Genomic DNA, 17,674 nt, shown 5'->3' on the forward strand with positions numbered 1-17,674 from the left:
AGAGTCAAACGCTGAACCAACTGAGCCACCCAGGTGCCACGAGTAAAGTACTTTTATTGACTCCATTTTACAGCAGAGGACCTGGCTTGGAGAGGGTTAGTAGCTTGTTCAAATCAAGGGCAACGCTGGGGATTGAGACCCAGGCAGTTTGACTCCAGGACCCATCTAATAGGGAAGACCACTGAACTCCCAGAAGTCACTTGCCTTTACTGGGCCTCAGTCCAGTAAATTAGGTAAATTTAATTAGTAAATTAGGTAAATGCCCCAAAATTAGGTAGCAAGGGGAGGGGGTTTGGACCAATGACGATGTAAGCCCCTTCCAGTGCTGGTGGGATGGACCATAAAAGGGAGAAAGTCTCTGACAAGAGTGGCAAGTTGGGGATGGGAGGAACAAGAACCATATTTACTGAAGGGCACCTATTGTGTACCAAACCTGCGCCTGGGACTTAACATGTATCACTAATTCTCAGGAAAGTGTTGTAAGATTTATAGTTGAAGAAACTCAGATTCGTTGAAGTGACTTGCTCAGGGTCACACAGGACTAAATGGGGAGGGGCAGGTGATGCAGATGAGTCTCACCATGGGTCACTAGAACCAACTCCTTTCCTACCACCCTTCCAGCCCTTAGGTTAGGAGCAGCACCACGTGGCAAGTTGCATCATACTTTTACCGTGTGACGTCAGACACCACACCACCCAATCCACGAGCTCCCTACCCAGTCCTCCCCTGACCCTCGGGTCAACACCGGGCGGCTCAGAGCTCGGAGACCGCACCTGCAGCCCCAGCCCTTTCCCGGTTGCGACGCTCACACTTCTCTGCACCATCCTCTACCCCGCCCCGCCGATTGGCAGTTGCCTGTGCCAATCAGGAGGCCTCCCGGGACGGGGGCGGGGCCTCACTCCCGAGTTGCCCTGTCAGTGCAGGTGGAGGCCCCCGGCGGGGCAAAGTGGCAGGAACCTCTTAAAGGGCGAGAGCGGCGCAGAGCGAGAACGCGGCCCGGCCCGGCCCGGCCAGGTCCCCACCCCGTCTGGCCCAGGTGAGCCTGAACTGTCTGGGGGCGATCCCGGGTCCCCGGGAGGAACGGGGTGAGGGACAGATGGACCTACTCCCAAGGGCCTGTGCGGTCCCGGTAGGGGCGAGACCAGGGTCTAAGGGTCAGGGGAGGGGGGCTTTAAGGGTCCCGGTTTCCAAGGTCCGAAATGGGGTCCACAGGGGCCTGGACGTCTGGAAGTTCAGGGTGCGGGGAGGGGCGCGGGCGAGAGGAGAGGGGTTCGGGAACTCGGGTCCGCGGCTGGACGCTTGCGGCTGGCGGTCCCTGGCGGTCCCGGCCTGTCTGGGGCGGGGGTCCTGGGTTCGGTCTCCGCGGGCTGGTCTCTGCAGAGTGCTGCGGCCCCAGGTGCCCCCCCCACCAGCCCCGCCCTGTCCGGCCGTAGTCTCCTGCCCGGCCCTGCCCGCCGCAGCGCTGGCCGGAGCGGGAGGGCGGGCGGCGCGCAGCGGGAGGGGGGCCCCCCCGGGCCCGGAACCCCGCTCCCGGCCCTTACGTAACTGACTTTGAGTTTCGGAACTGAGGGACCCGTGAGCTGGGGTGCCAGCTGTGCCAGCCAGTATGGCCCTCCTGTCGCCGCCCCAGCCCGGCACGCTCCCTTCTAGGCTTGGTCTCGGGGGACTTTCCTCGGTCTCTGGTCTCCCCAGTATATCGGTCTCAGATTCCTGCTTGCTCTCATTCCCCGATTCCCGGTGTTCCTCATCTCTCCTCTCTCTGCGGTCCTGTCTCTCTCATCCTCAGTCTTTCCTCGGGAGTTTTCCCGTCCTGACGTACACTTTCCAGAGGACCTCACCTCTTTTTGGTAGAACCTGAGTTCTCCCCTTTAGCAAATTGGAGGTGGGGACTTGTCCAAACAGACCCCAGCCCAAGCTTGCCCTAGAAGGGGGGAGGGTAGGACTATTCCTGAGGGTTGGTGAGGAGGGGGTGTTATTTCAAGGCCCACAGCTTCCCCGGGGTAGGAGTGGCTCAGTATGACCCCTCAAGTTCACGGACGAGGGCTGAAGGCAACCCCTTCTCTGCTTCTGGAACCCTTTTCTCCAGAAGGAGGAGGCTTGGGGAATGCCTGACCAGGCCTGGTGCTTAGGGCAGCTGGGAGTCCCTGTGAGACCCGCCTGGTGTCAGGTCTGGGTCAGATACTCAGCGACTGAAGGGGAGTGGGAGGGGCCAGAGCATTGGCACCCAGCCCCTGAGGTTTCAGCAGGCTCCCTACCTTCACCCCAGTTACAGGCCTGGGCAGGAGGCTGGGGATGGGGAGGGGATCAACAGGAGGAGGTCAGAGGACATTTGTGTGGGGGTAGAGGGAGGGTGGAGATAGAGGTGACCTCCTCAGGTCTGAGGAGCATGTACTGGGGTCGCCCCCTACCTTCAAGGCCCCTCTGAGTGCCAGTGAGACAGACACCTCAGAGATAACTCCTGTGCCCTGCTGCTGTTGGGAGTGGGTGAACAAGCAGTTAACAGCAGCCACGAGGTGGGAAAGATTAATTCTGACTGGAACTGTGGAAGGAGAGACTTGGCAGAGAAAGATGGAAGGTTTGGGAGGAAGGGGATCCAGAAGCTTTAGGGAACAGAGAGGGGGAAGGAAAGGGAACTTTGGGTGCCCTGCAGGCTTTGCCTGCAGCAGAACTGGGTTTAAATCTTGGCCCTGGCACTTTGCTGTGTGACCTTGCATGTGTCACTCCCCCTCTCTGAGTCTGCAGCTCTTCCTCAGTCCATAATCCAGACCTCACAGGCATTAGCAGAATCAGATGAGGTAATAAGTGTGCAGTGACCAGAATGATAGCTGGCCTGGAAGCAGGCCAGTGGGAGTGTTTTAAGAAGGGAACGGGGTGAGAATGCCCTGAGGTTTCCTCTGTGTATTAGGAGCCAGGCAGAGCCTGCCAGGACCCAGCAATGTGAGGGGCAGCTGGAACACCTGCATGGGGGTGGCGATAGTCAGTGAGGAGAAGCCGTGGCACACCCATCTGTCTCCCAATCAGCCCATCCCTGCACAGCCTAGACCAGGCTGTCCTCCCTCCTATAGGTTGCAGGTGCCTGTAGAAGCTCCCAGGAAGCCCAGGTCGCCACACCTGCTAGACCGGTGGGGGTGGGGCCCCTGGAAGGGCAGGGCCAGCACCCACTCTGCAGAGGGGACCCTGGCCAGGAGCCTGGCTGGCTGTGCTGGGCAGGACTGTCCCAGCCTGGCTGGGAAGATGCTGACGCTGTACAGGCCTCCGGAGGCCCCCAGCTCTGCTGGCTGCGGTTGTGCCCAGCTGATGGGACGCAGACCGCAGGGTGAGACAGAGGCCAGGGAAGCAGTGAGGAAGGGAGATGGAAGGAGCCACCTGGGGTGGGGTTGAGGGGAGCCTGAGTAGAGCTGCTCTGTAGAGCCGAAGAGGAACTGCATGGGTTTGTCGCTAAGCCCTTCCTGAGAACCATGTATGGGTCTGCTAGTCGCAGAGCTCAACAGGGGTACCCACAAAGGGCTCCCCGTAAAGGTCATGGAGGCCTGATATTGGTTGGAGGCTTGTAGAATGGATCTTTATGATAGTCCCCTGGTGGGGGTGGGGCAGGCAGGTTTTTCCTGGGGCCTGGGATTCTGATGTTTATTTAGTAAAGGGGGCAGTGTTCTACTCCCTTATAGTCTGTGGGCCCATCACTTTTCTTCCTGGGCCTCAGTTTCTCTTTCTGTGAAATGAGAAGGTCAGATGAGCCTAGAGCCTCGAAGGGTCTTTCAGCACCCATTATTAGAGCCTCTAGGACCTGGTTTACCTGCCATGAAGGGAAGGGGGAAGAATGGGGCAAGGGCAAGGTGGAGTGTGATGGGCCCTCGTGTCCTATTCTTGGCCCGTGTTCTCTAATCATAATTAGAGCCACATTTACTATGCACTGTGCTCTATGCTAAGCCTTTAATATGCAGCATTAACTAATATCCTTATAATCCCATGAGGGACTAGGTATTATTCCTGTTTCTCAGGAATTTAGGGAAGTGAATCTACTTGACCAGAGTGACACAGCTGGGAAGTGGCTGGGCTGGGATTTGAACCAAGCTCTGTCTGACCCCAAAGCCCAGAAGACTCAGCTGAAAGGGGAAGTATCCACCTGGTAGGTCCTACGGCTCCCACGATACCCCACACTTTACCTCTGGAACCTGCCTGGCCCTTACTGGGTGAGCTCGGAGCTCTGGGATATTTATTCTGGGGAGCTGGGGGACAGATTGTGCAGGCACCCACAGGCCTGGTGTTTGTGGGGGAGGAAGAGCAGATCAGGGCCTTCCTTGGGGTTTCCTCAGTCAGCCCCACCTGACTGCCCAAGGAAATGATCTGGGTACTGAAAGGGGACCTTGGATGTATGGCTCACTTTGGGACCTCAGTTTTTCCATCTATAAAACGCGGGCTTTAGTAGTTGAGTGCAGACATTGCTTGGCCAATGGATTTGTGGCTGAAGTTGGTAATGAGGTAAAAGGTTAGAGGGAGGGTCAGGGTAGCAGCAGCTGAGCCCGTGGAAGAAGAATTTGGGTCAGAAACAGCTTGGATCCTGGGCTGACCATTAGATAAGTATTTCAGATGAAAGGACTGGTGCTGGAGAGGTTCAGAGTCTTGTCTGGGGCTGTCCTGCTAGTAGTACAGGCACTGGGGGAAAAAAAAAAAAAACAAGGGAAGGCCCGGAGAACAAAATTCAGGCAGATGTCTGTTGGAATCCTGGCTGCTCCACTTAACTAGGCTTGGAGATCTGAAGGAACACAGCCAAGTGCACACAGAGAGGAGTCCTTTCACCTCACTGTCCTCATCTGTAAAATGGGAGTAGTAAGAATTTTGCCTTTGTCCACTTCCTGGGTCATTGTGAAGGTCAAAGGAGGTGAGACAGTTGTAGTATCAGGTGGGAATGCTGGTTATTTTTCAGTCCAAAGTTGCAATTCTGGATGCGTGTTTGTGGGGAGAGGGCACTTCTGACAGCCCCTCGGCTGAGAGGCTGTACCCCAGGGATGAGCTGGAGAACAGCCCGAAGAGTACCACCACCATTTACCGACAGGTTACACGGGCCGGGCACTGGGCCCAGAGCTTCACCTCTATTGCCTCTCTTAATCCCTACCTTGTCAGGTAGGTGGTGGCCTGACCCACACCAGGTCCCTCCAGAACCCAGGCCTACAGCTCCTTGTAATGACCACAGCTGCCAGTTATGACCAGTTTATTGGCACAGTTTACCCTGTGCCAAGCATTGTGCAAAATGTTTTCTACATATTATTTCATTTAATCCTCCTGACAACCCTGGAGGTGGGCACTAAAATATCCCCATTTTACAGATGACTAATTTGAGGCACAGAGAAGTTAGGAAGACAGGCCCCAGGTCACAAAGCTAGTGAGTGAGAGCCAGGGTTTGAACCTGGGTTCGTAAGCTTCCTCATTGAAGCACTCATCACAGTTGTAACTCATGCAGGAGTCACACGCCTGCCCCCTCCCTGTTCTCTGTGCGGGCAGGGGACACCATCTGAAGAAGACAGACGTGAACAGACAGAAGACCCAACACGTAGCACACAGTAGGCACTCAGTGAATATTTGTCTGCAGGGTTCCCCCAGCCTCCCAGGGGCTGGGTCTGGGAGGAGCTCTGGGTATGCTATCACGTGATCAGATTGCCCGCTAAGGGGGTGTCTGCCCTAGCCAAGCCCGGGAGGCAGGGGCTGGGCAGGATGTTTCCCCCCTGCCCGGGATGAAGAGGGGCCCTAGATAGTGTCCAGTTGGTTGTGCTCATGTCTCACTGCTGTCCTTTGCTTCCATCCATGTGTCCCTGCGGTGATGGCTCCCCCGTTTCTCCCCGATGGGCTGGATGACCCCACTGGCTGCTGCTGGGTGAGTACTGGTTTGCCTAAATGACTGCCTCACGGCCGTGACCTTGATTTGAATGCCTGTCCTGCATTACTGAGGTCACTGGGAGGGGTCCAGGGAGCCTAGCGGTGGGTGGGGGGGGTAAGAAGTGAAGGAGGGCATTCTGTGACGTTTGGATCCTACCACAACCAGCTGACTTCTCCCCACATCCTTAGCACACTGGGTGGTGATTTTTGAGACAGGGGACCAATGCAAAGGTCTCTGGGGCCAGACTGGTCAGGAATCCGTATTCTGCGCCTTGTAGCTGGGGGGCTCTTCGCAGGTCGGTTTCGCCTCTATAACATGGGAATCTCAGCATGTGCCTGACACAGGATGTTTGTTCTTTTCTTCACGTAAGCCCCAGGAGGCCAGGGATTTTGTGTGTCTGTTCTCTGCTGTATCTCCAGCACCTAGGATACAGGGGCGTGTAGTAGCAACTCTGAACATTTCTGAATGAGCGAATGTATTTATTTATTCCTGTCCCTATGCCCCATCACCACGCTTTGTGTTGGGTTAAAGGGATCAGTGACACAAAGTGACCACCATCAGAGGGGCTCAGAGAACAGGCGTTCTCTCTTTGCTCACTAGACTGGGAGTTCCTCAGGGGGAGGGCTCTGTTAAGTGAGCTCTGGGTCCTCTGAACGGAGGGTGGGGCCAGGTACCACACCCATCCAACCAGCGACTCAGGGCCTCTGCTTAGAGATGGGGAGGGAGCTTTGGGGCCTCTAGGTTTCCCCAGGAGAGAGGGGCAGCTGGGGAGGTCTGGGGCTGAAGGTGGGAGGGTTGAGGAGGGACTCTGCCTCCCAGTACTGCTACTTGCCTCACTGTGTGACCTCGGACAAGCCATTGACTTCTTTGTCTTGGAGACCTTGTCTTCAACATGCCTACCATAACATCTCTCCCACAGGCCGTGGGAGGGAGCCAGTGCGAAGTGCCCGGTGCAGGGCCCCACTTGGTAATTGTTGGTTTCCTCCCAGTCCTGAGCTCGTTCTGGGAGGGGGCCAAGTTAAGTGTCCCTCTTTTTGTCTCCTTTCTCCTATTTTAACTTCCCACCCAGTTGGGACTAGAATCTGGGAGTCAGGAGCCCCAGACTCTCCAGCAGCCTGGCTAGGGCCCTGGGCTAAGGACTGGGCTCTGCCCAGTGCGGCCACAGCTCAGTGGAGGTGGAAGTCCCAGTCTTTTGCTGGCAGACTTGATTCAGTAACCTACCCTCTCTGGGTTCGGTTGCCTCACCTCCAACATACGGTCACTGAAGGACACTTCCCTGGAAGATTTATTTAACAAGCAAATGGGTGGATCAGGCATTATTATCACTATTACTTTTGTGTCTGGCTGAGAAGGCTTCAAGGGAGGGACCTGGAGATTCTTGGCCTCGGGATCCTGGGAGTCCCTATTCACCATCTATGTTTATTGTCATCGGATGTGTCTTGTGTGCTGGCTGGGTTGTTCTATGCTCTTTTATTAGTTTTTTTTTTCAAGTTTGGAAGATGTGTGATTTTTTTTTTTTTAAAGATTTTATTTATTTGACAGAGAGTGAGAGAGATCACAAGTAGGCAGAGAGAGAGGCAGAGAGGTGGAGGGAAGCAGGCTCCTGCTGAGCAGAGAGCCCGATGCGATGTGGGGCTCGATCCCAGGACCCTGAGATCAGGACCTGAGCTGAAGGCAGAGGTTTAACCCACTGTGCCACCCGAGTGCCCTTATATACTCTTTTAGCTGCCTTATCTCATCTAGTCCTCCTGGCAGTCCAGGCATTATGGTCCTTGCTTTCCGGGCATGGGAACTGGTATTGTGTAAATCAGGTGAGTTACCCAGAGTCACACAGTTATTTAGGGGTAGACCTGGAGCTCAGACCCAAGTCTGCTCACCCCAGGGCCCTAATTCTTAGTGTAAAACTCTCTTACCTTCCCCAAGGGGGCAGAGATGGTGCCTGAGTCTGCTCTATCTCCAAGGCTCAGCAAAGGGCAGGTGAGGGCTACAGGACTGTTTCCTGTGCATACACACACACACACACACAAACACCCCCTGTTAACAACCCCCCCCCCCCCCCCCCCGCCCCTGCCGCCTGGTGCTCAAAGAGTCTCGAAGAGAGGGAACAACAGGAAGCAGGAGAAGGCCCCATCACATATTGGTTGAGAGTCAGACCTGGCTTTGAATTCTTAATCTATTGCTTACTAGTTCTGTGGCCCTGGGCAAAACATTTAACCTCTTGGAGTCTTAGCTTCCTTATCTATAAAATGGGCATAATAAAAGAACCTGCGTACCTCTTGGAGTTCTTATGAGGATTAAATAATTCAGTGAGGTACGTGATGGGTACCCAATGATAGTAATTATTGTTATTTTCATAGTTTTGAGTGTTCTTTTAGGATTACAAAGATAGCCCTCTTGGGACAATGGAGACGGGGTCTGGGAGGGGCCTGCTGGGGACAGGCAGGTAGCAAGCTAATCTGACAGGTTCTGAAAGACATCATTAAGGTGAAGGGACAGAGGAGGCCTCTGGGAAGTAAGAAGGTACCTCCCTTTCCTAGCCATCCGCTTTCCCTCATACCCACCCCCCGACCCCTGCCAGGCCCTGTGCTGGGCATGGGGCACCGAAATGAATCTGTGGGGTCTCTGCCTCCCCATCCTGCCCCAGTTCAGAGTCTAACTGGGTGGGGAGGACACAGAACTACCACCTCCACCTTTGATCAAGGCACTGAAGTGTGAACTGGGACTGTCTCCTTAGGCAAAGCGCAGGAGAAAGAGCATTCCTAGTGGAAGGAACTGTTTTGCCAAGGTACAGAGTCATGACCGGCGTTTGGGATGCAGCTAGAGAGACAGGCTCAAGAGAGCTAGGGGGACTCATCCCAGAGCCCGTGGGGAGCCATCAGGGGCTTCCCCTGGGTTCCCCAAAATAGGGGAACGATGTGGTCAGGCTTATATTTTGGGAGGATGGTTTGGTGTGGAGGATGAATGGGAGGGGAGAGGCAGGGGCAACTCTGCAGGAGAGCGACACTGAGAGGCAGCCTGGACGGAGGCATGAGATGGGGAGTACTGGGTGGATGTGAGGTTTAGGACCTGAGCCAGCAGGATGTGATCCTGGACTGCGGAGGGGAGGCAGGAGACGCAAGCGGTGAGCGTGAGGTCTTAGGGTCTGTGGGGTTCTGGGGCCCGCTGGGGTCTCTGGCTGAGGCACATGTCCAGGAGAAGCCAGAGCTGGAGCTGGATTGGAGGGTAAAGCCACTTGTCAGTCTTTGTCACCTTCTGCCTCAGTTTCCCCAGGCAGCAGTAACGTCTGAGCTGGATACTGGGGCAAGACCTCAGGCCACCAGGGCCCATGCCCCCCACTCCTGCCTTGGGTGTCACTTGTGGTGACCCTGGCTGGTGCGGCAGGGATGAGAGAGCTCTTTGGGGCCAGGGGCCAGGCAGGGGCTTGTGGGGCAGAGAAGGCCTGGCTTCTAGCTCCACCAGTGTCACCGAATGCGTGACTTTGGGAAGTCACTCCCTCTCTCCTGCCCTCCTTTCCTGCACCTCAAGAGAGAGGACAAGAAAACCTGTTTTGCTTGCCTCACAGATTCAGTGATAAAATGCAATGTCTAGGGACAACAAATATTTATTGAGCACTGACTTTGTGCTGGGTTCTGAGGGGGTTCCCGCCACTCAGGAAGCATGAAGCACTTCTGCGTGAGCCCAGCTGAGTGGGTGGTTAACTCTTTCTGGGCATCGGATATTTGAGCTGGGATTTGAAGGATGAATAAGGGCTCTCTAGGTGGGCAGTGGAGGGAACAGCTTCATAAGCATGTCGAACAGTATGTGTGAAGGCTTAAATGCCCATAATGTGCTCAGGGCACGTCCATATGTACTATGGTGTGGTACAGCTGGTGAGGCCGTGATGGGAGAGGAGGCTGGGCAGGACAGCAGGGCCCAGATCTTTCAGGGCTTTGGGGACGGTCATGTTGGAGGTGATCATCCTCATAACTCCCTGCTCTCCTAGGACTGCTAGGGCCCTATCCACCCTACTCCCCATCTCTAGTCTGTCCCAGTGGCTGCCTCTCTGGGGAGTCAACAACCTGGGCTCCCTGCCAGGTCTACCACTTATGAGCTGTGTGCCTGGCTCTCGTCACCTGCCCTCTCTGCACCACTTTTCACCTCAGTAAAATGGGGACAGCAGGCTCTCTACCCAGGCAGGGGTGGTGGTTTCAATGGGATAATCCCCCCAGTGGCCTTGTCCAGTGTCTCCATGTAATGGACAACCATAAAAAGGGGCTCCAGTTCAGTTCTTAGTATTCGGATTCCACAGTCTCTTCGGTCCCACCCGCTTGCTTCCCCCGCCTCTCCTGGGCCGGCTGGTCAACAAAGGGAGGAAAGGATTAAGAAACAAGCCCAAATCTCCAGAGGGGTCCTGGCCCACTGCCCAGCTCGCCCCCATCTGTCCCTTGCCCCCCTTGGCCTCGGGCCCAAGGACTCTCAGTCTTAAGGCCTGGGTTCCCCCCAACTCCCCCACCCCAGGGGCCCCTTCCTGGCTGGAGGCCAAAGCCAGCAGCAGCCTTGAAACAGGGACAAATATTTTGAAAATCTGTGGCTTTATTTTTTTCCCCTGGAAGCAGATAGCTGGGCCTTTTTTTTTTTTTTCTTCTGGGTGACAGGGAGAAGAGTAAGTGTGATGTCCCGTATCTGTGGGAGGCCCCATAGTCTGGGCAGAAATGGATCTCTGAGCCTCCGGGAGTTTACAGTAGGGACTGCTGACCAAGTCCCTTGTGGTACAGATGCAGGAGCCTCAAATCAGAGTGGGTGGCTCATGGCGTAAGGTCACACAGCAGGGACCCAGGTCTCCAGACCCTTTTGGCACTACCCTACGAATGGGTATGATGCAGGGACCTTGGCTGTCCCTTCACTTTTCCGAGCCTCGGTTTCCTCTGCTGTAAAATGGGGCTGATATTGGGACGCCTGGGTGGCTCAGTTGGTTGGACGACTGCCTTCGGCTCAGGTCATGATCCCGGAGTCCCAGGATTGAGTCCCACATCGGGCTCCCAGCTCCATGGGGAGTCTGCTTCTCCCTCTGACCTTCTCCTTGCTCATGCTCTCTCTCACTGTCTCTCTCTCAAATAAATAAATAAAATCTTTAAAAAAAAAAAAAATGGGGCTGATATTGCTGAGGACTGGCAGTGATGTAGTTAGAGCACTTAGTCCGGTGCTGAGCACTATGGGGCTTAGTGGTTGGTCCGTATCGTTAATGCTATTATAAATGCTGCCTCTAAGAACCTTCTTCTTCCTGCGTCTTCCCAGTCTAGGGACTTGATACAGTTTCTTGTTGAACAAATGACACCCAGTGAACCGGTTTCATCTTTTACCCTCCTCCCCTGCTCCCCTCTCTGGTTGGCTGGGACACCCTATCCTCACCCTTGGCCTGGTTTTGGCCCCTGCCCCCAGCCCATCCTACGCTCTTGGCACCTAGCCTGCATCGTCTCTCTTCCAGGAACCACAGGAGCAGGACAGAGTTTCTCTTCCGCCCACCTCTGGTTCATGCCACTTGCAAGCGCTTTGGGAAGGCAGAGTCGAAAGGGACTTGCATTACCCAGGCCTAGGCAGAGGGGGCGGAGGTGGAGGCTGAGCTCCCTGGAACTCTCCTCTGGGAGCTGGGGCAACACACGAAGACTTCTGCGGAGGTGCTGAAGTAGGCAGGCCTAGAAGAGAAAACCTGGTCCACGGCCCCCCTGGGGTGGAGTAGCAGGGATGCCAGACTGGGGGCTGGAGGGCCACACCCCTCCCCCAGCTCTTCGTCTGCCCTAGCTGAGCCTCTGTTTTCTGGTTCATAAAAGGAAGGCGATGGACTGATGTCAGAGGTTTCTACTAATATTACAGGATTAAAAGAAGGGATTTGGGAGCCGACAGACCTCAGTTTAAATCCCAGCTTCACCATTTACCAACTGTGGGATCCCTAGGGAATTCTACCTCTGTGAGCATTAGTTTTCTCACTAATAAAATGGGAAAATTATTAGCACCTTCTCTTACGATTACCTGAGGGGGGCTGAGTTAGGTAATTTGGGTAAAATCCTCAGGCCACAGCTGGCACATTGGAGTTATTGTGGTGGTTATTATTCTATAATTAGTAAAGACTAGAAGGCTGGCCTGCAAACAGGTCATTGAGAGGGCAAAGCTTGAGAAATTCATTCGTTCATTCATTTATTCACTCAGCAGATACTTAGGATTTGCATGGGGAGGACACACAGAAGAGAAGCAGGGAGGCCCCAGCAGGCTGCCCATTCCAGCTGTGTGAAGTGGATCAGTTACTTCTCTTCTTTGGGTCTCACCCCCTCACCTGGGAAATGGTGAGATGGTGAGCATAATGTTTACCTTCCGAGTTGTCCTAAGGCTTAAGAGAGTTCAGGTACACAGCGGGTGATCAGTCTGCGTATGATTCCTTTCCTCGCCCAGCTCTGTTAATGACTGGGTCTATGATCTCAGGCAAGTCCTTGAATACACCAGGCATACCTCCACCCCAGGGCTCTTGCACTTGCTGTTCACTCAGCTTGGAACTCTCTACCCCTAAATACTTTCATGACTTGCTCTCTCATGTCCTTAATTTTTTTTTTTTTTGTTTAAATGTCCACCTTCTCAGTAAGGCCCTTCCTATCTAACTTAAAATGGTGACACCCTTTCCTGCCACAATATGACCATTCCCCATCTTCCCTCCAGGCCAATTTTTTTTTTCTCTCTCCATAGCACTTATCATTTTTTTTTTTTTTTTTAGCACTTATCATTCTTTGACATACTGTATTTTAGTGAACATTTGTTTATCATTTATCCCCCATCATTGGAATGGTAAGCTCGGTGGTGACAGTGATTTTTGTCTGTCTTGTTCAGTGTTACATCCCCTGTACCTAGAAGAGTGTTTGGCTCATAATAGGTGCTAAATAAATATTTGTGGAGTGACTTAATGAAAAAAATGAAGCAGCTTCTCTCTGGGTCTGGCATTATACGATGCAGATAAATAATTCTCAATAAGTAATTGTATGAGGAGCCATCATCCTCTCCATTGGCCAGATAATACTTTGGCTGGGTCAACCCTAAAGCCCTTTTGCTTCTGATATTTTCTGCCAGGGCATCAGTTTCAGTTGGAGTGCCCAAATCTTTTGTTCCTGAGCCTGAGCTATGCAGAATTTCTAGTTGGGGCTGTTTGGCTGTTGGGCCCACAATGGTTATTATGTCATTACTGGTAATTAGCAAGCAGGCCCAGAGGATTGAACTTTTTGTTTTTCAGCAGAAATCACAGCAGAGAGCTGTGCCAGCCGGGGAAACCCAGGCCTCGTGTGCAGCTTCCTCTGTAACTACCCCCTTCCCAGCTAGGGGTGCATGGCTTAGGCAGACTAAGGCAGAGGTTTCCAAAGCTCCAGGCACCTGGGTAACCAGCTCAACCACTGTCTTCCCCAGGTAGTATCCTGCCAAGTTTCTCCTCCACACCCTCAGCACTCTCTGCCTGGCCTGGTATGGGAGGCGTTCCCCCAGTCCCCCTGGGGGACCTAGGTATAAGGTTTCCAAATATCCAGTTGACAAGGACATTTTCTGATGCGCAGGATTCAGTAGTATGGGTGGGGGAAGTAACCCCGGGTTTAAGACTCAAGGGCCTGGGTTTCAGTCCCTGCTTAGCTGCTCAATTGTTGGGCTGCCATGGACAACTCACTACCTCTTGCTAGTCCTTGGCTCTCTCCTCTTTCAGAGATAGAGACACCTACTTGGCCTCCTTGGAAAGAGAGGTGGGTTAGTGTAGTGGGCAAAGGAGAGGGTTCTGGAGTCAGACAAGCTCGGCTTCTCTATACCCCTCCCAAGCTACATGACCCTGGGTAAACTGCCTCATCTCTCTGACTTCAGCCCCAAAGCTGTAAAATGAGGTTAAAATAGTACCCACTCCACGGGATTGTTGTGAAAATTAAATAAAAAGGCAAGTGAGGTACCGAAGCACCTAGCGAGTACACTGTACATCTTTGCTGGTATGAGTACAATGACCACTGTGGAAATGCAGGCAATCTGTAAACCGTAAGAAGAGTGCTAGCAGTAAAGCCCAGCAGATGTGGATTTGCATCTGAACTTGGACACTTACTAGCTGGGTGATCCTGGGTAAGTGTTTTGCTTCCTCATGTGTAAAATGGGAGTTATAGTCAAGGGACTATTGTGAAGGTTCCCTGACGTGCTGTATATAAAAAGTCCCTGGTACGCAGTGTTTGGCATATGTTCTCCACATAGTATAGACAAGGAAGAGAGGAGAAGGGACTTGGCATAGACTCACACAGCATCTCAGTGGTGGAACTTTGATTTGAGCCCAGGTCTGCCTGCCTCAAAAGCCCACATTCCTTTGACCTCTTCTTGCCATCACCCATTTATTGGGATGATGGTAATGGTTCATTACCATTACCAATGGCTTATTGTTGAGGACTGATCGTGTTCATTCAAGACCCCCCAGTGCCTCTTCTATGGAGGAAGAGCTCAGTCCTCCCAACCTGCTTCCCTATGGCTCCTCCTCTGCCTCTCCTTGGTGAGGGTGGGGCCAGGCTGACTTTACCAGTTTTAGAAAGGGCTCAGCTAGCTGCTGGCACTGAGACTCTCCCCATGTTTCTTGGGAAACCCTCTAGACCTAGAGGATACCTGGGGAGAGAGAATTAATGGGTTAAGCTTGAGTGATCTGGAGGCTTTGCTGGATCAGAGTCATTAGGCTCACTCCAGCTGGCGAGAGAAGGGGGTTGGGGAGGGTCATGGCAGGCCAGATCCTTGTGTTCCCTCTTTGAATGTCCTAGGGCTATAGTCAGAAGCAGCCACAACAGCCTTTCCCTGGGGTCTTGGGACAGAGGTTGGGGTTGCTCATTCAGATCATTTCTAAACTGCTTTTCTGAGAGTGATGTGAAAGCCGCAGAGGACAGTGGTATCAGACAGACCTGGTTTAAGCTGTGTGATGTTGGGCAAATCACCTCACATTTCTGGGCTCTGGTTTTTCAACTGCAGTTGAAGGTAATATTACTTTGTAGGATCTTTATGAGGCTTAACACAATAAATGCATATAAAGTACTTAGTGTGAACCCTGCATTTAGTAAATACCTAATAAATGCCATTGTCATTATTCTTATTAACAAGTTATCTCTAGTAACTTGGCCCTTATGTTATCGCTAATAACTGGCTCTTCCAGCCTAGACATTTCTAGGTTTTTCTGGCTGTAGAATTTAGGTTGGCCTGCAGCTTTGAAAGGGAGATGTAAGTGGGCTCACAGGGAAGGCAGGGAACAGACGCCTCCAGTAGTGTGGTTCAGAAGGCTTGCGTTCAAGTTTGGGCTCTGCCACTCTCTGCTATGTGACCTTGCACAAGTCCCTTCAGGTTTCTGCACCCATTTCCCAATCTTTTTAAAAGTTTGCAGCTTGGGCTTGATGATATCCAAGGGCCTATCCAGTTTTAACATTTTGTGAATCTAGAGGCCTAGAGGAGTGTCTTAGCTACCGTCTATGCGGTCCTCTTACAGTTTCAACTTCCTTCCCTTCTGCTCCTTGTTTCTTGGAGTGTCTTCACAGCAGAAAGGACATCACTTGCCAACTCCAAAGTATGTATTTCAGTCACATTTTTTGGTCTTAGTGTGCTTTAGGACCCAGCTCAATGCAATTTTTGCAAGCAAAGTGCATTGTGTCACAGAGGTCAAAGCATGCTCTGTGTTTTCAAATACAAAGACAAGGTATTGTATAAAATCACTGCATTTGCTGATTTCTTTGGCCTTTATCTCAGAAATGACCAGAACAGGCAGCCTTGTGTGCAATAATTGAAAAAAAAAAAAAAAAAACCAACAACGCTGCAATCAGTGCATCCTAGAAAAAGTAATCATAGGTATGCTTAGATAAAAGGATGTTTGTTGAGTAAACAAGATAAAGATGGAACAGTAAACCTAAATATTGGACATCTAGGTTAACTAAATTATGGTATATCCGCTTGAGGGCACTACTAAAAATGGTGATGCAGATGTCACAATATATTATTAGGTGGAAAAACTCAGTTCCAAAACAGTATGATTTAAGTTTGAAAAAAGCATTAGGTTGAACTATACACAGTGTCTGTTGCTTGACCATTTTTAACTTATACGATCAGCAATTTTGTATGACTAAATTTAATATACATAAAAAAAGTGTACGTATAAGAGAAGGTATTAGAAGGGAAGTCCACCTCAAATATTGGTGGCAGTTATTTCTGATTGATGATTTTAGGATGATTTAAATCTTTTTCTTCTTATTTAACTATATTTTCTTTTTTTTTTTTTTTATTGTTAAGTAATCGCTACACCCAACCTGGGGCTCAAACTCACAACCCTGAGACCAAGAGTCGCATGCTCCATTGACCGAGCCAGCCAGGCGGCCCTTATTTAACTATATTTTCTGTGAACAATTCAAGTACTACTACTAAAAATAATTGCCTAGAAGGACATACCATTGTATGAACAGTAATTTTCCTTATCATAGCCTGTTTATGATAATTTGTGTTTAAAAGGTCTAAAATGGCTGCAGCTTCATGACCATGGGCAGGTTGGAAAGACAATTCTAATCTTCATGTACTTCTGTTACAAAGATTGATTTTTATTCAATAGTGACTGTTCAGAACACTTTGCTGGCGGGCCCAGCTTTTCAAAACCCTCTTCATCTCTTGCCACCCTGCACAACAGACAAATGTTTTCCATGAGCCCCATCACTGGGGCGTAAGGCCAGCTGTGTCCCTAATCCGCCCACGTCCCAGATTTGGGAATGGTTCAGGCTCCAACTGTTTCCCCCTCTCTACCCCCGCTGTCTCCCAACCTCATCTCTTCCAGGTCATCGGAGGCCCCAGCTACCATCCCTGGCCTTCCCCCCTGGTCACCACCTAATTTCACCCTCTTCTGTGCAGCTGGTGTTTGAGCTCAGTTTGTAATAGGAAAGGATTAGGACCCTTTCAAGCTGTCTTTTTTCTTTTCTTTCTTTCTTCTTCTTCTTTTTTTTTTCTTGGTGCCCTTGACCGCTCCAGGGGCTGACAGGCAGCTAGCAGGGCCTGTATTCCCTAGGAAGGAACAGGAGGGGTCTTGGAGGAGGCAGTGGAGGGCTCAGCTGGCAGGCGGGATAGAGATGGCCCCTGGAGACCCCAACCTGGGGCTTGGAGTATGGCACAACCGCCACCCAGATGTGAGCGTGAAGCAGGCAGGCAGGGAGCTGAGTTTCTGCCTAGAAAATTAGCCTCAGGGATGGTGTTTGGGACCTTTACCCTTGGGACCCAGGGGCTGCCTCTGCAGCGGGAACTGGAACTGGATGTCTATATGCAGAGGCCTCTTCTGAGAGGACAGCTGGGCACATGACTACGGGTAGTTTGGGAAGCTTCTCTGCCTTCAGACTGGGCATTACTTATCCCCCCACTCCCTACTATATGGTGGGTCCAGCTATACTCTGGGTAGAGCACTTTGCCTCACAGGTGACAGTGTGTAACTTAATAACAAAACCAGTCATATATGCATAGTACTTTAGAGTTTACAAAGCCCTTTCATCTCCAGGCTAAGAATTGAAAGCAAAGACTGGAATTCAGGTCTTTGTGATTGTAAAAGCCTGGGCCAACAGTTTTTGGTGTGGTGTTGCAGAGCACTCTGATTAGGAGTGGTTTATACCTGCCTTAGTTTAGCTATTTTTTTCTTAGTCTGAGACTGCTACTTTTTTTCAGGGTGATGATTGCTAAGTACTACGTACTCCATTCATACAGACAAGGCTTTTAATTTTTTTTATTTTTATTTTTTAAAGATTTTATTTATTTATTTGACAGAGAGAGAGTGATCAT

Source organism: Enhydra lutris, unplaced genomic scaffold, assembly GCF_002288905.1.
Source record: "Enhydra lutris kenyoni isolate GAN:26980312 unplaced genomic scaffold, ASM228890v2 scaffoldscaffold9, whole genome shotgun sequence".
NCBI lineage: Eukaryota > Metazoa > Chordata > Mammalia > Carnivora > Mustelidae > Enhydra > Enhydra lutris.